We start from the raw sequence: 24212 nt of genomic DNA on the forward strand, positions 1-24212 counted from the left end.
ACCTAAGCTTGAGTATTTAAGAATATTTCCCATGACACGAAATTAAAACATATATTTTAGTTGTTTTATAATTTTTGAATGTAAAGTTATGTTTACTCTTCATATTTTTTCTTTTGAAATAGCTGAAAGCCTTTATAGTGGTACACTGCAGCCTTTCTGGGTGAAAAAACCTAGTGAGCTAGTACAAGTGGCCACTGAACCTCTATATTTTGTTAAAAACCAAAACAAACAAACAAAAACAAAAGTAAACTTTAAAACAGTCTATAAATCGAATTCTTATGTCATTTGGTTCAGGTTCTAGGTCGAGAATCTGACATTTTTGTTTTGAGTTTAAAAATTCCCCTGCAGCAATCAATACCAAGTATTTCAGTTTCAATTTTTTTGTCGGATTTTCTGAACTAGAAGCCTTTTATTAGAGCACTAGATAAATGAAGATGTTTGAGACACAAGAGAAAATCACCAACATACCATTGCCTTTTAATGGCAAAGGTGAAGGGCCAGAAGAAAGCTCACAACCCATTCAGAACGGAGTAATTTACACTCTAACAGAAGGGACCATCCACTTCCCAGCCACCCTCCTCCCAGGCCAATTACTGATTTTCACAAAGAACTTAGTCTGTGTGCAAAGAGTGCTCGCTGGCTTCTAGCCTACTTCAAAGAAGGCTTTCAATTTCAAAAAATATAAATTTTAAAACACATTTAAACAGAAGGGAACTCAGTTTCTGAACACAAATATAAAGTGGTTTCCTCAAAGACCATATGCATCTCCTTTAAAATTTCTCTATTTGAAGCAGAAGGGGAATGTTCAGGACACAGAACTTTTGTCAACACAGCATTTATTAATTAAAGGGACTGAAGGTAAATTTTCGAAAGGAGGCTTCCTGCATTTGGTTTTATTAAGCTCTGTGGATAAAAGGAAAGAAAGAAGGAATGGTTGGCAGGTATGAAAACCAAAAGCAGAGGTTTTCATACAAAATAACTGCCCTTCCCCCCTACTCCTTGAACTAATAATTCTCTAACTTTAAAAGCAAGATAAGTATTTTAGTGAGGGTATATTATTCTCTTCCCATAGAATGTGATATTTAATGAAACACAGAATTCTTCTTTCTGAATCTTCTCATAAACCTTAAGAGATTAAAATGTTTACCTCCGGCTCCCTCCTATCTGCATGGGAAATAGTCATCCCTCTTCCGTGACTCAAATCAGGCTTTCCTAATACCTCCCTCCCTCCCTTGGTCACTCATTGATAATCTTTCCTGAGCCCTGAAGATGAAGGTTTTGCAGTCTCCAAACCAGAAGAACGATGGAAGGGGACCAGGCTGGGGAAGGAGGTCAGCTCAAGAGTCAGGAGGCAGCATTTCTCAAAAGACAAATCACAATCCCAGGGTTCATAAAAGTGTTTCCAGAAGGTGTACAAATAGTAAGGACGGTTATGGCACCTGTTTGAATTATAAATTTTAAAAACCAGTAAGATGAGTAGTGTAACATATTTTCCCTTTATCAGGAAGTCGGTGGAGGGCCTCCACGTTTTGTTAGTGAGCAGGCTTTCAGGTGGTGGGGGCAAAGCAGGATGCTGTGACTCCAGCGCTGAGCTGCGTGCCTACCACGCTGCTAGCCCGGCGGAGGTCTGACGTCACAACATTACAGTCTATGAGATTTCATTTGCCAACCTAATGGACCATTGGCTAAAGACAGCAAGCAAGGATGTTAGAAAACAGGTTAAGGAGGAACACAGAAATGATAATTCTATAAATCTGTCTCAAGATGCTCCACATAATGACTTCTATCTTGTTAAAAATCTTTCATAGTAACTCAAGACATCTCTAGTACTTAGAAAATGTTAGAAAGAGAATATATGATGAGTATATAATCTTGTTTTTAGCAGATGGCAGGCACACTATTAAAGTCTACAGTGTGTTATTTGAAATGTGCTTGCACCCAGTCACGTAAAACCTTCTCTTACTTCATCACTTAGAAACAGAACAGGAAAATTATAAAATCTAATCTAGCTAGTTTTTTTAAAAAGTATATGATAGGAATGGTAAACATTAGGTCATGAAACCATGATGTTACCTAAAGCCAAACCAAAAATATTCATTTAAAAATCTATGTCTTAATAATGCTTTTTTGACACACAAAACTAATTGAAAGCAAATTAAATCATGTGTACCACTTGTTAAATGGACAATTAAAATTTTGTCTTTATGTTATATGAATACTATCGATTTTGCAAATGTACTTTATAATACAAGCCAAGTAATAAATAAAATGATCTTATTTAAGTAAACTACCATATTCCATATAACAATATGCTTGGAAATGTGTATAGACCCTGGTACATTCATTCAAGTACTATTTCCATAACTTCATAAATGTCTGTCCCATCTCAAGCTGTGGTCACAGTAGTGCACACTAAACACACAAAACGCTCAGCCATGACTTGCCAAGGCTAAAACCAACGTCAGGGCCAGGATCAGAAGTGAGGGAGGGAATAGCAATCATAAAATTGTGCTTCCAATTTCACATCTTTCCCAAGGTCAAACTACCAAATGTTAGCAAATGAGGACTCACAAAATGAAGCCGCTTTATATAATATGTTTGCTTTCTAAAATCCACCCACATTTTCATTTTTCTAAGAGCTTTACTCACAGTAGAACTTATATCTTCAACAATTGTCTTTGATAATAGAGAGCCAAACAGGAGTGATATTCATAAATTTGCCCACTGTTCTTCCCCTGAGGACGTCACCTGGCATTTCACCTCCTTATAAGTCATCTGATGAAAAAAGCACTTATGACAGATGTCTGTCAAGTATGTATAAAAGTATAAAGCCCTGGAACATGATTTCCATTGTTTCATTTTTCCTCCCACACCCAGAGGCTCAGAACTAGTATGAATTCTTAAATAATTTATTACAGGATATTGTTGTAGGTTTCCACAGCTCTGACATAAGAAACTTTTCTACTAAAAATTTCATTTAGTCATGCTCCAATCCAAAAAGTTTATTATCACAATGAAATCAACTGCTTCCACAGCTCACACGTAAAGATTCTTTTGCTCAACTAGAATCTCTAAAAATGTTCTCTTACATGATAATCTAGTTTTGTTATTCTCTTTCCGTAGAACTGGAGCAGGAATCTACCCCTGGGTGGTGCCAGTGCTTGTCACTGTAACTGTTCTCAGTTCCAGCACTAAATTCTTAAATGAAGCATGCGAGGCGCTGTGTCTCACCTGACCGCGGCGGACTTGGATAGAGCAGAGTGTGCCTCCAGTCACCGGTGTTTTTTCATCAAGTTAATGGGGAAAAGAAAACTCCAGAAAAGTATTCCATGTGAAAGATAAAACTGAACACTAACCAACTGTTTAATGTAATCCCCCAACAAAAGACAAGTTCAAGTGTAAACTGAGGTTATGCTCACTAGGTAGGAATTAAGGTGAATATTCTTTCCGGGGGAAATTCTGGCAGGCAAAGGTCTGTCATCCTGATCATCCTTGACATCTCGGGGATTGAGACCCCGGAAGCATAGATTTCACATCATAGCACGTGAGGTGGACGTGCCTCACCTACAAGCGGCCGGGCCTGCACCGGGGTGTCCTGGTGACAGGTGTCTAAAGCTGTCTCTGGCAGGCGAAGGCGGCAGATGAGGGGGCACCTCATGGGCCCATCCTTCTGTGGGTTTCCACACGTACCCAGTCTCTGGACACTGCCTGATGAACCGAGTGAGCCGGAGCCAGGGAACAGAGGACACTGGTCAGACTAGAGAGAGTCGCAGCTTGAGTTATGTAATCAAGAGGAGGCAAGAAATTAGGCTCTGAGCTCGGACCGACCCTCTTGTGAGCTCTCAAGGGTCACTCCTTTATTTTCAGAAATACAGAAGCAAATAAAAGAGGACATAAATCATGGCTTCATCCCCACCTACTCCTTTCTCTTAGAGGTAGCTCATACTCAGCCCCTCCCCGCTTCCTCCAGCCACTGTTACAAACAGCCAGCCAGCCAGAGCAGACAGTAGCATTTCCAAGCAAGGACACCGTGTCCTTTGTCCTGTTTGCCCTTTCTTCTGGTACTATTTCAAATTACACCAAATCTTATATTCTCTTCTCTGGTGTTTGCCTTCCATGCTGTCCTCTGAATTTTCCACTCTTCACACCTTCCAGTCTCTGCAGGGCGGGCCAGTCCCTCTGCCTAGAATGTCCTCCCTCCCTTTCTTATCTACCTATTAGGTACCACACACAGTGTTCAGCACCAGGAACAAGGAGCAAAAACTGTCCCTTTCACCATTTTGCCTAGTGACTGAAGTGAAATCAGAATGTAAACAATGTCACATTTCTCTCCAGTTCTGACAAATGTTAGCCTTCTGCAGCCAAAGATTATTTTGCTGAGTATTGGCCATATTTCTTTGTAAGTCACTGTGTCAAAATACAAGTTGCAATAATGCACGGCTGCACTCTGATCTGTCAGATCAATTTAGAAGCACATGAGTCTGCTGCTCTTCCAGGGCCCTGGGAGGCCCACTGGCCTCTTCATCCTCTGATCATTTGCTCAAAGGATTGCTGGGGATTACTGAAGACCAGCTGGGAGACGTAAAGTAAAATGGATGGCCGTTGAATTTTCCACTCTCCCATTGTCTGACTGCAGCCAGCCACCCTTACCAAATTAGTGCCATGGGGAGAAGGATGCTCTCTCCCTACTGCAGGCTGGAAAGATCAATCAGCCACAAAAGAGCAAGTGGCTAAAGGAAGGAGAAAACAAGGCCATGATACTTCATCACGTGACAGCCACGGTATTTGCAGGCATTCATACATGGAACGATCAGAGACAGAACTGGAAAGAACTACTCCCTCCCACGTGGCCCTCCTCCCATCTCCCCCCAGATAAGCACGATCGTTTTCTCTTGTTTCATGAATGCCTTCTGCCTTCCCACCTGATCACATAAAAACATCAGGGAACCTGTATCTTCACATGGGGTGAAATGTGCTAAATTATGCATGTATCTGCATTTCAACATTATTGGCCCATTCATTTTGATTAGGAAGTGCCCAGAAATAAAGGAGCAGAATCTACCAGAAAGCTAGAAACCAGAGGAATTATGAGGAGGCCTCAAAAGGGCTCCTGGCACAGAGGAAGTTTAGTGAACAGCAGCAAGATCATTATGATTACCACCGTTCATCAATTATAAGACAAACTCAACCAACATAAGACGCACCATTATATGATGTACCATGAAGCAAAGCCACTAACAAACTATGTTAGGCTATCATCTGTAAAACCGATTCCAATTTCAAAGAGGTAAAATTGTGACAAAATATGCATCTTGGAATTAATGAAACACAATGTGGCTGTGTACACCCCCAGGTTCCCGGAAGAACATAAGTCGTGGTCTATGTAGCTAGTATCTGAGGATGGACAGGACGTTTGGGTCAGCCCAGCCTCATCAGGCCCTGAGTTTCTGACCTCTTGGAACCTCTCCCATGAACAGACTGGGTTGCCCTCCTTGACTCTCAGCATCACCCAAAGGCATTCACCACCACTCAGTTCTACCACTCAGTTCATCGTTTCCGCCCATAGAACAGACTATCTTAAATCACTCAAAACCCAAAGGACAGCCCTGATATAAAGCTACACTGCTTGAGCCAAGTCAACAGTCTTGTCAAATTTGGCTATACTCTGGAGGTGACCTAATGCACATATGTTCCCAGTGTCTTCTTTCAATACTGAGTTAAGCAGTACAATTTCCCCTGGAATGGAATTTAAATTAGTTACTTTCAAACCCAAGTTCACATTTTTTCCCCACCTACCACATAGCTCTCTGTCAATAATGAAGAGAAAGCCTTTAGGAGGATAGTCTGGGTAGAGAAGCTGTGGACAGATTTCAAAGTCACTCATCATTAGCCTGAAAAATCGTACAGATAGGTACTGAATGCTCTGCTCTGAAATCTTAGTTGGCTATTTTTCATGGAGGGCACTGACCTTCAAGACTACTTAACACATAAGGAACTGAAGAAAGATACACAAAGACATATGGAAACTATACAGGGGGCTGGTGTTTCTGCAATGCCCTTGTTCCCTCAGTACCAAGGAGGGGGTGAGCTTCTAAAGCACCACCCAGACTGGTTGGTGGCCAAGAGCCCACTGCATTCCTTCGTTATACAAATATGAGAGTGAATTATCCACTCAATGGTCACTTTATCACAATGCACACATATTCTTCAGATTACCTTTTTAAAAATATTTTTTCATGACTATAGATAAATCCTAACTATTAAAAGTCAGATGATGACGCCTGTGGTCTCACTATGAAAACTCCTCACTTCCTTTGCATTGTCCTTTCTGATGATCACTCTTACTGCCTCCACAGAGAAGAAACTCTGAATCCGCTAATTTGTGAAAGCCAACAGTCACCCTCACAATCATGAGTCTTCCTTTTCTTAGGTTATACACAGATTTAATTAGTTATTTTTAATAAAAAAAAAAAAACAAATTCCAAATGATTCTTTCTTCCCCTCCAGCCTTATTTTTGCACATACTCTCCCCATTTCCCTGCAACATCTAAATGCAAAACAGAACATATTCGCTAAAGGAAACAGAGTTTGATAATTAAAGCAAACATAAATGAATTTGCATATGTGAGGTTTCCAACTTTGAATTCAGAGACAATGAATAGTATATCAGTCCAAATGAGAATTAATCTGCTGTTCATGAAAAAAAATATAGTAAGTCATCAATGGCAGGAAAAGAAATGTTGGTTTCAAAGAAAACAGCACAGAAATATCCCTAAGTGGAGATTATTGTAAAGTCTGTTTGAAGGGGGAAAATAAACCAAAGCATTACCAATAAAAGATAAGTCTAAAAAAACTGAAATGCAGGGATCATTTTGGGAAATGGAGCAAAAAGGATATAGAAGAAAACAACGCATGAGAAGATTAAAAGAACAATGAGCTGATGACAAAAAAGTTACAAAGGCTCACAGTAAAGAGTGAGAATTACTGATCATCGATGTGTATTTGGATTGTCATGAAGAAAATTAAAAGATTGACAAGAATAGGAGAAAAGATAACAATGATTTTACATGGCTGCCTGATGATAGTTCAGCCCAATGAGTCTGAGAGCTGATTATCAGAAGCAAATCAATGAAGAGGTAGCTTTAAGTAAATGGGGAGAGTATCGGGCGATGGGCATCTTCGTTACCATTGTTCCAATCAAACTAATTTGAGCAGATTGTGACACAGGCTCCCTAGATGCTGCTGTGAATGACTAAAGAAAGGTACCTTCCCCACCTCCTTGCCCCCGCCCCGCTTCCACCATGGATTTCTGTGCAAAATGAATTTTTTTTTTCTGTGCAAAAGAGACTATGGAAGTTGACACGTACTAACAGTATGTTCTGTATTATAATGTAGACAGACCAGGTTTTTAGTAAGCTAAAGGCAGACAAAACGTTGGCTATACACAGCAGCAGAGTCATAAAAACTCTTCTTAAAATAGGAAAAAAAACCCAAAACTCTTCCTAAAATGATGAGCCTCAGATTCCCCAAATGCCCTCAAACACGTATAGTGTCATGTCCCAACCAAAGCCTTCTGAACATATCCAACTACCTTCCCTTAGGTGGAGGTCAGTGCATCCCTAGATGCTCTATCAATGTGAAGGCTAGGTATGCTCAGTTGAAGATTTAAGTAAGGCACTAGATTCAAAACAGAAAGGTAGTTATCAGACAGAGTAGGTAGCAATTAGCAGCTGAACAGGTGGCTTTAAGAATCTAAAACAAAGGAACTTGACAGGCATGTAATCATGAAATCCCCAAAGCATCCCAGAAAGTGATAAAAATAAATACCTTTGGGTGAAGTGTTGTTATTTTTCCAAAGAGGAATTCAAGATAGTTAGACCTCTTTGGTCAGAATATAAACTATGATCAGTGTATTAAGAGAAAGAAACAAAGCAAGGTGAGATTCCTTTTTTTTTTTCCATCCATATTTAAATTTACTACATTGGGAAATTTGTCTATACATTGATATACTGGACTCCAACTGTATGAAATCTTTAAATAAACTAAAAATATTTTTCAGGATGTTTTTGTGAGGAGAGGAGGTAGGGGTAGCAAATTTATGTGTAGGGTTCAGTTTTAAAGAACAAACAGCAAATATAACAAAACTCTTGCTTATGGTTTCCAAAGTGTATTCTATGACTAGTTTCTGGCCTGTTCTGCAACCACAGTACTACCCATCACAAACGAAGCCTCCTAGTTCAACAGCAAGTAGGGTTAAAATGTGTTCAGTAAATTGTAGAACTTCAGAAAGATTTTCAACAATGATTTTTGTTAAAATTAAAAAAAAAAAAAGATTTTCTGTTTAACTTTTTGGAACAGAATAATCCTCTTTACCTTGAATAATTAAAAATAAAATAGCTAATGAACGTAATACTTTAAAGTGAAAAGAAACTACCGTGGTACATCAGGTATCTTTACATGTTAACTGACTGGTGTAGTTAAATCAGAGATAAGTGGTTGGTCAAGTCCTGAGTGATCAACACTATAATTAGAAATAGCATATTTCTCCTTAGTCTTTACATATTTGCCCTGATATAAATATTTATAGTTGTCAAATATTGTGAATCTTTCCCAGACAAGTGTTTCAAAGATGCTAGGTAAAATAGTTGGCAACTCCTTTCCTGAGTTGCTTGCTATGTGGCAACTAAATAAATCAAGGATGCAGATCAAGATGAGACAGATACAGGAGTCAATGTAGAACAAGGCAAAAAGGTAAGATAAAGAAAGTGGTGGATCATTCCAAATTCAATTACCGATCAGGTCAGATCTCTGTATCACCTCTCACCTTCATCCCTGTCTTTCCATTTCCACTACCTGTTGGACCTTCATGATCTTTTGCTTACAGCTTTCCAAGGGAAGATCTCTGTGCCTCCACCTCCTCCCTCCCACTCCCATCCTCCATCCTTTTCCAAACCATTCTTTAAACTGCCACCAGATAAAGAGAAATATGAGATCCACCTAGTGGCTGCAGAATAAAGACAAAATTCTTCAGCATAGCATTAAAGGTCCTCAATCTGTCCTCATCCTATGTTTCCACTGCGCCCAGTGCTGACTGTTTGTTTCAGTTACATTGGCCTACTGCCATCCTTCCATCATGTCCTGTACCCATGTGGTGTCTATCTTTGTTTACAGTGTTTCCTCTTTTAAAAAAACTTCGATCATGATCTATGCTGCTCATAATTGTATTCAGCCTTCCAGATTCGGCTTAAATGGCACCTCCTTCAAGAAGCCCTCCTAGACCCTATTAATTTCTCTATATGGCACTTTATTCATATATTATGTCCAGCATTTATCCCTTTCTACTTTGAACTGAAGCTAATTATGTAAAAATCCATCTCTACCACTAGACTGTAAACCACTGAACACCACTAGTTATATCTCTTAAGCACTTAGTGGCATTTATTTGCTAATATGTCTTTTCTACTTCAATAAACCATAAATTTCTTGAGGTTGTGATTCATATCTCCCTTTAAAAATATTTTAAATTAAAAAATTAAATACATATTTAAAATAGAGATGTAATACTTAGTATAAGTGTATGTCAAGTTTCCATTTACCTACCACCCACTGGATAAACAGAAATTACTCAGACCTTCCAGTACTGGTGGGACAGGACAATATCCTTGGTATTCCCTCCCACCTCATTCCCTCTCTATCTTCCAGAGAGAACCACTATCTTAATTTTGTGTTTCTTATTCCCTTGTTTTTATGATAGTCTTATCCCATATGCATGTATCCTTAAACAACATACTGTTTATCTTTGCATGCCTTTGGTTTCTTATAAACTGAACCATACTGCATTTATTGTTTTGCAACTTGTATGTGTTTGCTTTTGGTTTTTGCCTCAACATTCTGTTCCTAAGATTCACATACATTGATGCGTGTAGCCATAGTTCATTCATTCTCACAACCTAAGAGAACCTCTTGCAAAGGGGAGGCACATATGAGAAGAATGTCCATGGTAACATAGTTTTTAAATGCAAAAACTGCAAATGGCTCAAATGTTCCTTATCAGGAGGATAAATAAATAAATCATGATATTTTTTACACATTTCTGGCATATAGTAAGCCTCCATAAATATTTTCTGAATAGATCAACAAACTTGAGGGAAAAAATAACTGATTCATCCTGGCTTCCTCCTCTGAGCCCAGCGAATGCTCAGTAAACATCTGAGACATTCATCCAGAAAACAATGTGAGCTCCTAAGACTGGCCCTGGACAGGTACTCAGATAAAATGGAAGATTCTGATTTGAGCGAGTGAAATAACAAAATGCAAACTGTGATCTGGGAATGCCTACCACAAACTAGGAGGACAGATTGTAACCTTTGATGGTGTTAATTCTCCCTGCTTACTTTCAAGTGCCTAACCAATCACTGAGGTTCACAAGAATCCTTCTCTCTCCCTGCAACCCTCCTCACCTTCCCCTCGGTCTCCGTTGCTACTCCCTTCTTCTGGGTGAGTCTGCTCTGGTACACCGGGTAAGGATTTAGGGCTGGTGGTAAGAACGGACTTTCGCATTTCCCTTCTCTGCCTATGCATCTCAAGCTCTGACTTGGTCCAGTGATAATTACATTCTGTTGGGCAACGATCTGTCTCTCACCATGTCACCATTTGAACATCACAGCCTATTTTAAGGCAGTTGAGCTGCCCTCCTTATTGCCTTTTTTAACATATCTGATGTTAGCTCTTCAGTAGAACCAATTCCCGGGAAAAATAATCACCACCCCAGCACACCATCAGTCCGTATTTCTCGTTTTACTGAAACAGAAACTAATCCTCAGGATGACACCGCCAGTGAAGATGCAGGGGAGACAAATGACATCAAACCAAATAAGTATGTGTTTACCTGCAGCACTAGTCAGTCACTTTCCAGAGAACTGGTAGAGAAAACAATGAAAACAATGAAAAGGAATTAAATCCAAAAGTAAAGAAAAGACTGTCAACTACAAACGAGTTTTTCCACGAACTTGAGTATCCTTCAGCGAAGTTCATCTCACTTTGAGTTGACGTCATCATTTACCACGGTCACAATTTAGACCTGACTTGCCAAAAAGAAAGGAAGGGGTGTGTGGAAAAGAAGGAATGGAAAAAGCCATTATTCTGACACAACAGACACACAAATAAAGCCTACACATCATCTTCCCCTTCACTTCTGTTCCGTCATTAAATTGTCCCCTCTCCCATCACTCCTCTAGACTCACTCTGCATCCACATCTCTCTTGCCTCTCTTGATGAGGGTCCTTGGAAGGGATTAGAAGGTGGCCAGTCCTTATTCTTTAACTTCAACTTGTCTCCAGGCAAGCATTCTCCTTTCTAATTTGAGCTACCATTTCACTGCAAATAATTCAACTCTTTATGGTACATGCTGGATCTTTCCTAGGGTTGCTGTATTTCTTACACGTGCTGGAGCTAACGCACACCCTCTGCTCCAGATGTACTGCTACTATATTGCGTAGGTTCAAAATCCTTCTTCAAACAAAATGTATCTGTCATATAAATACTGTCTGCGCCACATACTTCAATCAAATCCAACAGCTTCCCTGACCTTCCTGTCTGTCTCTTCCAGATATCCTCATCACCAAACCCTCTAATTAGCCTGCTGACAGCAGCGTATCTGGAAAAGTCGTAACTTACCTTTCTAATTACTTTCTCCCTCAAGCCTTAAGAAGTAATAAAGGAAATCCTTCCTCTGGACTTAATTTCACTCCAAAATGTAGAATTGTGTGGTTAGGTTAAAGTGACAGAATCCTTGCAAAAAAAGGAAAAAAAAAAAAAAAACCCAGTCTGATGTCGGAGTTCATAACAGCCAAGGTAGGGGCTCTGGATGTAATTATTACAGAGACTTTAGGAAAAGAAGGGACACCGGGATGTTTAATGGTGACAGTGAGCCAGTTAACAGGCACTGCAACGAGCTGTGTTCACACATCCTTGTATCTCCACCAAAGTTGGGAGAAGTTCCTATGGCCCTCATTTTACAGATGAGGAGACTAACACTTAGAAAGGCCTAATATTGGTATCAAGATTTTAATTCAGAGTTTTCTGATCCTCATGCTCCAAAAAACAAGTTAAATGTAAAGGCACCTTAAGGGCTGAAGGCCATAAAATACCATTCTGACAATACAACCGCGCTCGATGTGGACACTGAGGCTCCTGACTTCTTTCCTCTCCTTCTCTCCAGTCACTTGCCATAAATCTCACTTCTTCCAGCCATGCAGAACATCATGCTGTCTTCCAGAGTGATGTGTTGAGAATGCCGCCGTGTCTGTCTGCAGGCTATTTCCTTTGTCTGAAATGTCCCTTCTACTTTCTTCATCTATGTCCTACTCCAAAAATCCAGTCTAATGGTCACCTCCTCCAGGAAGCTGTCGTCACCTGGTTCCAGTCTGATTTAAATACTTTTCCTGCACAGCAAAGTCCATACCGTCCAGAGTAGTTATCCCACTGGACCACAACTGCTCATTACTGGTTGGTTTCCCCTACTAAGCAATAAAGTTACTTCTGGAGGGGAGGAACCACACTTTATTTCACTTTGGATCACTAGCATACAGTACGGTGACTGATACATCAAGGAAGAAAACTGGGACAAATGAGTCAGTATAACCGGCATCCCAATATAGAAAATCTTTAAAAACTGAGCTGGTCCATCTCATGAACAGGTAATAATCATCAGGGATGGTAAAGATCTCCTAGCACCAAGTGAGGAATGGTGTAGGTAAGTTAACATGCCCTCTCCAGCTTGGATGGTCTATGGTTCCAGATGGCTCCTGACCAAAGTTCTCTGATGAAGATGAGCCAACATCTCAGAAGCTACTGTGCCACGATAATAAGAACACAGACACAGGAGTCAGAAAACCTGGTCCTGGTCCTGACTCCACTGTGTGACTGCAGGGAGATACATCATTTCATCTGCTTCCCCATTTATAAAATCAAAGGTGAAAAGAGAGTTGGGTAGAGGGGACCAACTGGATGGCCTCTAAAATGCCTTCCTACTCTAAGAAAGATTACCTGTTTGTTTTCCCATCATTTACTGTGTTCCTATATGACATACCAGTGCCCAAGGTCCTCTGCCCATCTGTCTTGCATCAGTGCTTTTTTCTCTGTCTCAAGTCTCCTTTTTCTAAACAATAAGGTATGATATGCAGAGAAAACACTGAGTAAAATCTACATATTTTATTTGAGTGCCTCGGATAGGATGACTTTTGCGGAAAAAAATTATACAACAAATGAATGCAGGTAAAATCCAAGTCCAAAGGGAAACTGGTATTGACTTACAAAATTCAATCAGCTGCACTACAGTAGACATTTAGTATTCACAGATTTTACACTTGCATATTTGACTATGCTTGATGCTGAAGGTGCAAGATACGTGATCGTTTGTGTGTCATTTTATTCAGAAAGATATTTGAATACTCCTTGCTGTAAGGGTGATGTCCATGGGAAAAGGTCCATTACCTAATGACTGATTCATAGGCTTTGTTATTCTTAGCTTTTTGAAATGAAAGCAGAAACTGGGATAAAATGGCAAAAACATTTTTCTGCCTGAAAACAGTCCTGACTTGAAAACCAACCAATAGTGTTAGTGATAGAAGTAAATCAGTCTAAAGAATGGCCAGAAATTAGCTTTATTAATTGCTTTAATTCTGAATTTATGGAATCATTATATATCTATTACTTAATGTTTCAAAAAAGCATTTTCAACTACACTTTATGGTTTTCAGGGAGAGAGAAAGGGAGAATTGCATGCTATATGGCATTTTTACATTTGGAAATTTTTAACTGTCTTGGGATATATTCCATTGAATGTCAAAGATCTTCTCTGTAGTATTTAGACCCTTAAAATGGCAACAGTAAAAAAACCAACAAAAAAACTAACCTCTTTCTCCCTCAAAATCAACTCACTTTGGTGAAATGTTACCAGATATCTTTGAAAATTACTGAGGGAAGTCAGAAATAGATAAGGTTTAAGTGTTTGTAGGTACCTGAAAAAAACAAGATAATCACAGAATAGGGTTCATTATCTACTCAATTTTTTTTCAGGCACTACAACACAGAAGTTTCACAGGCTTCTCCACAGAGCTGCATGTGCTCATTCATCTGATACAAACAGTCAACCCTAATTTCTGAGAACACAATTTTCAACCAAATAATTTTCTTGAGTTTTCCCCTTTCCCATCAGCTGGCTACAAGAAGATATCTGGGCAATAACTTCTTTTTCTCAGGGGAGTGAGTCTTCAGAGGATGCACTTTTATCTTGTCAGCATTTTGGATCTAAATTTTCTCCTCATCCTTTCATCCTGCTGTATCAGCTTGTTTGGACACAAAGTAAGACCCAGCTGTGAGCATTCAAGATGGCTAAGGAGGGAAAAGCAGGCAAGTCAACAATTAGCTCTGTAACCCGGACCATCAACCACAGGCTTCATCCATTCTTCTCTCCTACCTGATGTTTCTGGAAGAGTTTATGTCAGTCATGGAAAATTTAAACGCTGCCATATAATTCCACTTTTTTTTTTCCCCACTCTAGCTCTGAACAATGTTCTGGCTGGTGAGATGCACGACCTGTTGCAGTGGCTTTCACACCATGCCCTCAGGAACCCTTAGCGCCAATGAGAGAGAGGCGGTAGAATTAGGAGATGTCTCGTGCCTCCTACACTCATTCTACTACAGTTAATCTTTATGATGAGAATGCAAGCTCCAGGAAAGCCAGCATTTCTGTCTGCTTTCTTCACTGACATAACCTTCTGCTTAGAACAGGGCCTAGAATACACTAAGGTGCTTGACAAAAACTTCTGCATGAACAAAGGAAAGACTGGCTGAGCTGCTGTCGGCCACAGCTGGGCACCCTTCCGCGTGCTCTTCCCAGACACCCCCGGCAGCAGCACAGCTATCCTCATCTTACAGATGAGGCCCAGGCAGGGTGGCTTTGGAGTCTCACTCCTAAACACTCCACCACACGCCACAGCCTCCCACGTGGGCCGGTAGCTTTTTCGCACCTACTTTACTTATGAGATTTCCCAGCACTTGTCTGAAGACAGAGTGGGTGGTAGAGAAAAACTATGCTTCAAAACCACTGACTTCCCAGTGAGATTCAAAGGCTGCAAGTAACAAATCTCACTTCTTGTTCTGGTTTTCACCACTACCCTTGGAGCTTTAAGTAAGTGACTTAATTTCTCACTGCTTCAGGTGCCTTCCTCTCATTTTATCACTTATCTTGCAAGGTGACTATACAGGAAATGATCAGAGAATCTGGATGTTGCAGAGACAGAATTTTGCCAATGCTGATTCCAGAACTGTGAGACCAGGGGAAGCGCTAGGTGACCATTACACCCCCTCTGAAGTTCAGTGCCTCTGTGATTGAGGACTTTATGCAGGGCCGTCCACATGGTTATTTTATTCCTGAGCATCCTTTCTGACTGAACGAGCCATATGGCTTTCAGTTCAGTTGCCAGACAGCCTTGCCAGGCTCCTCTCAACATGTCAGTCAGATGAGGTGGAGGGAAGGAGAAACAGAACCCTGCATGTTGGCTGTGCTGAACACTAAAGAGAAAACAGAGACACAAAATGGTGGGCCCAGGTTTGACCTCAACAGCTGCAAAACCAATCATCTCTATGTTTCACTGTGTTTCCAGAAACATTCATAGAGGAAAAATCACAGTAGCTCTTAATATATGATAACACCTCTCATGGGCTTACTTCTGGTATATTTTAAATACGTGACAAAACCCAACAGTTATAGTTTCAGATCTTGCTAGAAATTGGGGTTTTACTTGAACTGTAAAAGGGTCCAACGGAGCTTATTGGTAAGACATGAGGTCCTTCTTTACAAGCTTTTATAAAACTAGAAACCACTGGGTTACTATGCAGTTCCTGCTGCTGGCATTGTGTTCAGGAAAATAAAAATGTCCAAAGCCCTGTTTTAAAAACAGGATGAGACTTCTAGTTTCCAGCCCAGCATGGAAGGAGCTTAGAGGTCACCACTCTATCCTTACCACAAGTAAAAAGCTGAACAAAGGAAAAATCAACAATTCGTCTTAACACTGTCAGAAAAGTGAGATCATAGGGCAGAATGCTGCCCCCAAAACTGGAGAGACAGATACAGAGAATCATAACTTACAGGAAGCAGAACCTTCCACAGAACCAGTGCGGGTACAGGAAAACCTCAACTGTAACCAACAAACTGCCAGAGGCTCAGAGTGGACAAACCCGAGACTGAAAACCTCCTGGGGCTCTGATGACAGGGGCCCCCACACTTTTGTGAGTTTTACCTCCAAGAGCTCACAGTGAACACTGGAGAAAAATCCTTTCATACTTCTGGCAGAGAAAGGGGAAAAGGAATCATTTTGAAAAACACCACAGAATTCTGTTCTTTACAAGGCTTGGCCTTGGGAGAAACTGTTTATCAGGATGGACCCTGCTGGGGTTTTATCAGAGCCTGAATGACCCAGGTGAAGGGGAATACCCAACTCCACCTTGACTGAATACTTTAGCCATCTTGTCCCACCTAAGAGGAGGGATAAGACAGAAGCACTGGTGAAGTCCACAGCCTGGGTCACATGCTCACCAAAGACTGAGACCTAACCATGGGGCTGGAGAACGCCTCCAGTCCCTGGCACATTACTTATTACTAAAAAGCCTATTTACAGTGGCTCCTCTTACCAACTACATCATGTCCACCCTTCAATGTAAAATTACAAGACATAATAAAAGGCAAAAAACACAGGTTGAACAGACTGAACAAGCATCAGAACCAGAACCAGGTATGGTAGCAATGCTGGAACGATCAGACCGGGAACTTAAAAATACTGATTAATATGCCAAGGGCTTTAATGGGAAAAGTTAAAAACATGCAGGAACAGATGGATAATGTAAGCCGAGAGATGGAAATACTAAGAATCAAAGAAGAATGCTAGGGATGAAAAAAAATGTAACAAAAATGAAGAGTGCCTCTGATGGACACAGGTAAGAAAAAAAAATCCCTGAACTTGAGGATGTGACAACAGAAACTTCTGAAATGGAAAAGCAAAGAGAAAAAAAGGCTAAAAGATGATAGAACAGAATATCCAAGAGCTGTGGGGTAACTATAAATGGTGTAACATATGTATAATGGGAACAGCAGAAGGAGAAGAGAGAAAGAAATAGAAGCAATACTTGAAGCAATAATGACTAAGAATTTCCCCCAAATTAATGTCAGACACCAAATCACAGCTTCAGGAAGCTCAAAGAGCACCAAGCAGGATAAATGCCAAACAAACAAACAAAAAACTACACTTGAACATATCCTACTTAAACTTCAGAAAATCAAAGATTAAGAAAAAAATCCTGAAAGAACTAGAAGGAAAAAAAAAACACCTTATCTATAGAGGAACAAAGGTAAGGATTCATCTGACTTCTCAGAAACCATGCAAGCAAGAATTTAAGATAGTGAGAGGAAAAAAATCACCAACCTAAAATCCTGTACCCTGTGAAATTATCCTTCAAAATTGAAGTGAAGGAGAAATAAAGCCTTTCTCAAACAAACAAATATTGAGTGAATTTGTTTCCAGGAGACCTGTCTTGAAAGAAATGTTAAAAGAGTTCTTTTGAGAAAAGAAAAACAATGTAGGTCAGAAACTTAGATCTTCATAAAGAAAGGAAGTGCACTGAAGAAAGAATAAGTGAAGGTAAAATTAAAAACTTTTATTTTTCTTATTTTAATTGATCTGGCAAACAAAAGTTTGTCCAAAATAATAATAGCAACAGTGTATTCAATTATGTATGTTTATATATATAAATGATACGAATGAGCAATTATACAGAGGACAGGAAGTAGAAATCAGGATTAGGTTATTATTATAAGGTACTCACACTACCCATGAAGTGGTACGGAGTTATTTGAAAGTGGACTTGGATTAGTTGTAAATGTATACTGCAAACTCTAAAGCAATCACTAAAAAAAAGTTTTAAAAGACATATAATTGATATGCTAAGAAAAGAGGGAAATCAGAATCATGTAAAATGCAGCTTTATTCATAACTGCCAAAACCTGGAAGCAAACAAGATGTCTTTCAGTAGGTGAAGGGATAAATAAACCATGGTACCTCCATACAATAAAACATTCAGTGCTAAAAAAAGAAATGAGCTATCAAGCCATGAAAGACATGGGGGAAAGCGAAATACATATTATTTACCAAGTGATGAAGCTGATTTTAAAAGGCAACATACTGTATGATTCCAACTCCATGACATTCTGGGAAAGGCAAAACTATGGAGACAGTAAAAAAAAAAACCTCAGTGTTAACGAGGAGGAAAGGATGAATGGACAGAGCACAGAGTGTTTTTAGTGCAGTGAATCTACTCTGTATGATACTATAATGGTGGACACATGTCATTATTCATCTGTTCAAACCCAAAGACTGTACAACACCAAGAGTGAACCCTAACAATGTGTCCACGCGGGTTCACTGACTGTAACAAACGCACCGCTGTGGTCGGCGTGTCAAAGTGGGGGAGGCTGTGCTTGTGTGGGGTCAGGGATATATGGGAATCCTCTATACTTTCTGTGCAATTTTGCTGTGAACCTAAAACTGCTCTAAAACATAAAGTTTGTTAAAAAAAAAAAAAGATTTCTAGGAGCATATTTACTAAACCTTGGTAATCATTTTTCTCCTTTCTTCTTCATCACAATTATTATTTTTCTGCATTAAGTAGCTATTTTTAGCATGAAAATAATATATATATGTATTAAGTAAAATTGAGGAAAAAAAAGAGGAAAAAAGAAAAATCACCAAGAGTTTTCTAACTGGGACTAATAATGGAATATTTTCTTTCAGTCTTTTTTCTAGGCATAGATTTTTTTTCTTTTAATTCTGTTTTAATCAATGGAGAGCTTTAATTCAGCTGCTAAAGACCTGACCCTTGGGGAGAAAGACTTTCAGATAATCGAACAACCCTCTTTCCTCCTCACCCTCACCCTCCACTGGCCTCGCTCCAGACACTAACCGTGCACACGAGGGTGCGCCACCCCTGCTTGCAGGGTGTAGGGGGAGGTGCTTGTACAGCCTCTCAGACGCTCCTTCTGTGTCAAGCTCCCCACATCAGCCCATCCTCCTTGGTACCCGGCTTCTTTAATTGCTGAGCCTTCCCAGGGTTCTGCAGGACATCAGCTTGTTTCTCTTTGAGCCACTGCTGTAGGCACCTAGGGCTCACCGAGCTCTGCCCTGTTAATGCAGCAATCCGTTCTCCAGGGGGTTCCTGTCTTCGTTGTTGGTGGACCAACGTTACAGATGACCCCTGGTCTCATCAATTCTGGTCTTCATTCTCCTTGTCACTATTGGGTGATGGCTGACTTCTGACAGAAGAAAGGCTGAAGAGTCTTTACCCCATCATAATTCTTATTCTTATGATATTCTAGTACTATAATCTCTGCATTATTACAGCTTTTTACATATCTCATTGTCTGTTAAGAATATACTCATTTCAAATATGACTGGATGTTTCTGAAAGTCTATTGTTTATCTGTTTTGAAAATTATGAGCAAGTTGCCAGATAAATGGACTGGAAAGAAGTTCAAGGTTCCAAGCACCATTTCCACATGTGGCACTTCCTCCATCGGCTCCTAAGATAATGCCAGGCACGTAGCTGGTGATCAGTGCCTGTTGAGTGATTATGAACAAGCTGTCTGAGAAAAGTCCATAGCACAGGGGCATCTATGGAAACCTGGGCTTGTCCCTGAAAATCTGCTGTACTGCGAATCATTTCTGTCTGAGAAGCAAAGAAGGTTGGCCTGTGACCACATCTGGTATCTGTATGTACCTACTACGATGTGTGTTGAGCCATAAAGACTGAAGCATCTGTACCATAGACTTGGCTTATCTGGAGGGCTCACCACTCGGGGGCTTACTGTGTGACACAGACATCCTGGGGCCCTCAAATCAGGGGCAGCATAACTCAAGAACTTACTCTTAATGAAAGCAACAGAAATCAAAGACCTAAACAGAACAGTAATGGCACAGCATTAAATGCAACATAAGTGCAACATTCCTTGAATAACTCCATTTGTGACTAATTTACCCAAACAGCCATAAAAGAAATCAAATTTCAATGCAATGTTTGGTGTTAACAGACAGGAAGAGTGGCAGGAATTAATGTTCTCCTATTTTCATCGGCTCATGCACCACTCGTAGGAAATACTTAATTTTTAAGGATCTACCTTGTGGCTTAAAGGTGTTCCTCGACCTCCCCTCAACCTTGCACCCCTGACCAGCATAGTGCCAGTACTTACACCTCTGGGAGAGATCTGCAACAAAGTTCATGTTTCCTGAAGTCAGTAAATGAAAAACCAGATTTCTCTAGCTCTCTAGCAGCTTCTGTGGATAATGTTACTTCTCCCTCTGTTTATTCCAACACTACTCCAATCTACACACCGCTGTCAGAAGGATCTTAGAACACAGCTCTGAGCACTTTAATCCTCCCTTCAAAAATGGCCTCCCTCTGCTTACCAGCTCCTGGCCTAGGTTTCCACAGTCTCGTCACATAAAACCCTCCCCTACTGATACACTCAGATCTCCTCAAATTGAATCACTCCTCATTCCCAGACTAAGCCCTCAACTCTCTCACCTCTGTGCCTTTGCCTATGAAATGCCCTTTATCAGACAATTGATATGGTGACCATCCTTCAAGGCCCCGACTCCTTTTTTAAGAAGGAACGGTTAGAACCTTTCAACGAAATGATTCACAATTTGCATTACAGTGAAAAGGACACTATCCAAGGCAGAGGGTCAAAGAGGTTTGAGGCCAAAAAAATTCTGTTCCCGACATGTGTTATACAAACCAGGCAAAGCAGAAGGTATGGACTTTGAAGTCAGATACATGTGGGTTTATCCCTGGCTCTGACATCTGCTCATGAAGTCCTCTAATCTCGTGACCCTGTTTGAGTTATTCAACCTTTCTGAAACGAAGTTTTCTCCCCTATAAAAGGGACATGATGATATCTATGTCACAGGTGTAGACGGGAGACAAAACACAAATTTCCCATATTCCAATGACTAATTCTGTGCCGCCCCTGTCCCTCCTGTGTTGTAAATTTTGGCCTTTTCAGGTCTCTTTCTCATGCTTGTCACTAATGGGGACTTAGTTCCAAGTGCTGGTGGAAGGTGTCTACCCAGACTGTTGAGGAAATGTTCCCTCTTCTTGCCCCTGATCACGAAAGAAGCTCCTAATAGTCTACATTACAAAACTCTGAGACTTCCAGACGTCAGGGATTGCTACTGTGTCCTGTGAAAGCAACCTCCGAAAAGCACACTATTCTGTTTTCTCAGTTAACAATGTATGACCCCGGTAGTATTATTTAAAAGGACCACTCTCTTTTCTCACAAATAGAAGTCCCTGTGAGTTCTTTTCTTTAAGTCAGAAGGGGAGGCAAAATAAAATAAAAATAATGGCAGGATTTCTTATTTCAACTAAGAAACTGAGAGCCTCAGATGAATCAAAAGTAACATAAGGTCACTGTGAAAATTCATCTCGGTAATTAATTAATAAAAAGGAGTTTCTTCTGTGTAAGACAGGGAACTATATTCAGTATCTTGTAACAACCTTCAATGAAAAAGAATATGAAAATGGGGAGAGGGTATAGCTCAAGTGGTGGAGTGCACACTTAGCATGCATGAGGCCTGGTCAATTCCCAGTACTTCCTTGAAAAATAAATAGATCTAATTCTCTCCCCCAAAATTAAAAAAGCACACACACCAAGAAAAAAGAAAAGAAAAACAGGAAAAGTTTATCAAAGAAAATATGTATGTATATGCATGACTGGGACATTGTGCTGTACACCAGAGACTGACATTGTAACTGACTGTACTTCAATAAAAAAAATTAAAAATAATAATAATTAGTGACTATTCAGTAGCTGGAACATAGCAAAAGTTAGCCAGTAGAAACACGATCATCATTAGCAACATAACAACTGCAACCACTTCTAACAAAAGTAATGGAGATAGTATTCTGCCTGCGCTTACAGCACACACGCCTTCAAGGCCTCAGCCAGGACCGCTCTACTATACTGTAGAAAAAAACACAAGCAAAGCTCTCTTGTCTGAATCAGCCGAGTGGCCTCAGCCAGGGAGGGTGTCTGCCCGACCCTGTTTCCCGTGCTGAATTTGCCATCCTGCTGTAAATCCGTCAGCGCGAACCCAGAAATACACTCCGTTCATTTACTTCATAGCATGCAGCTCTCCAAAGGGCAAAGGGTTTTGAGGAAATCTGAACTGTGGGGGGGGGGGTAGTTGGGGGACAGTGCCAGGAGTATGGACTCCTCTGCTGGAGATAAATGGTAGCTCTCAAAGGCACACGCAAATCCCTGAGTAAATACCAAGAGCATTCCTCTGTGTGGTTTTAAATTCAGATTACATCCAGAAAGAGCAAGGTGACTTACTTTCTGTCACACCACCAAGTCTTCACTCCCCCAGAATGCCATTAGCATTAATGGGAGATTTTATTACCTCTCAAAGTGTGTGTAAAAACCGAGTGTCTCTAAAAAGTATTATTTTGCTGACATTTATCATAAGGACTATTAAAACAGCATCTAAAAATGTCAGTGTTCCATCTGAAGACCTAGCTGCACCCTAACAGACTATTGCACAACTGCAGTTCAAACAATCTCTTACAGAACACACACGCTAGTCTTTTAGACTGTGTGATCCTTCCTGAGGGAAAACCTGAAGCTGCTTTGTGGTCGGCCCTGGGCTTACAGGATCTGCAACACTTAACACAATGCTGCGAAGGAGGTTTAATCAACCCCACTTTGCAGGGGAGAAATCTCAAGCTTAGGAAGATGAAGAAACCTGTCCAAGGTGACATGGTTGGTAAGTGACTAAAAGAGACTCAAACGCCAAAGCCCAGCTGAAGGGAGCTTTGTGCTGTCCTTCTCCGCATGGTCCCCTGCAATCACCGAACCTCCTGCCCTGGTGACAGCTGGCCTTGCTATGTCTCGAGGCACCGCTAACCCCTCGCTTCCACTGAACCAAGTGAGCAGGGGGCACGGATCGCAATGCATTCTGACCCCAGGCCATGTCCCAGAATGTCTTAGTAAGTCCCTGATACTAGATTGCTTTCCTGTCCTCACTTCTACCTCCTGAAGGCAGAGGTCCAGGAAATCAGATTTTGCTTCATCAGGATTACGCTGCACTTTCATTCCACTACTAGGTCCCAGGCACGCTGGCTGGCTAGACATGACTGGTGATGGGACACGTGCTTCTGAAGCCATAAGCAAATGATCGTATGTGAAGCTCACTGTCAACTTCAAAAGGTTGACGACAAGGACAAGGTGAACCATGGCGATGGGGTAGTGAGAACAACACAGATCTTAGATCTAACAACAGAGTTAGGATCTGCCCCCTCCTACTTACAATCTGGGGATTTCAGGCCAATCAGGTTAACCTCTCAAAGTTCAATTTTCTCATCTGCAAAAGGCACAGAATAGTGCCTATGCTGCGGGAACTTCTGTTCCCCCCCGGCTCCCAGGCTCAGGACTGAACTAACTTTCCAGGCACCTTCCCAGTGCCTGGGCCAGGCTCGACCACATGGCTAAGTTCTCTCCAATGGAATCTAAGTGAAAGCTTGGGGAGCTACTTCTGGGTCTAAGCCAGATATTAACTACTATATATAAAATAGTTAAACAACAAGTTCCTACTGTATAGCACAGAGAACTATATTCAATATCTTGTAGTAACTCATAATGAAAAAGAATATGAAAATGAATATATATATATGTATATGTATGACTGAAACATTATGCTGTATACCAGAAATTGACACAACATTGTAAACTGACTATACTTGAAAAAATAATCAAGTACACGGCTATTGTAATAAACTAGAGATCTCCATGAGACAGTAGAAATGGTCTTTAGTGACATGAATAAAATCAGCTCCATACTGAAGGAAATCAAGATGACTGAAGATTTATTATTCAACCCTTCCCTTTCTCACCATCCTAGCACCAAACAGAACTATCTTGAAGGCAGGAGCAGTCAACTCAAATGCTGAAGGAGGCCAGAAGCAACAGATTTGTGAATCTGTTCTAGAGTAAAATAAAGTGAGGGAAGTGGGGGTCAAGAGGGAAGTTCCGTCCTGTCTAAAGATGTGTTTTGTGTAGAATTATATCCCCTCAAACAAGATATGTTGACACCTCAACAACC

General features: G+C 40.6%; 1 protein-coding gene across 4 annotated transcripts in view; it reads right to left on the bottom strand.

Annotated features, from left to right (window-relative positions):
* Positions 1-24212, bottom strand: part of SMYD3 (SET and MYND domain containing 3) — a 557874-nt gene that overhangs the window by 135742 nt on the left and 397920 nt on the right. The gene's annotated exons all lie outside the window — the stretch shown is intronic.

The sequence above is a fragment of the Camelus ferus genome, chromosome 23 (assembly GCF_009834535.1).
Source record: "Camelus ferus isolate YT-003-E chromosome 23, BCGSAC_Cfer_1.0, whole genome shotgun sequence".
NCBI lineage: Eukaryota > Metazoa > Chordata > Mammalia > Artiodactyla > Camelidae > Camelus > Camelus ferus.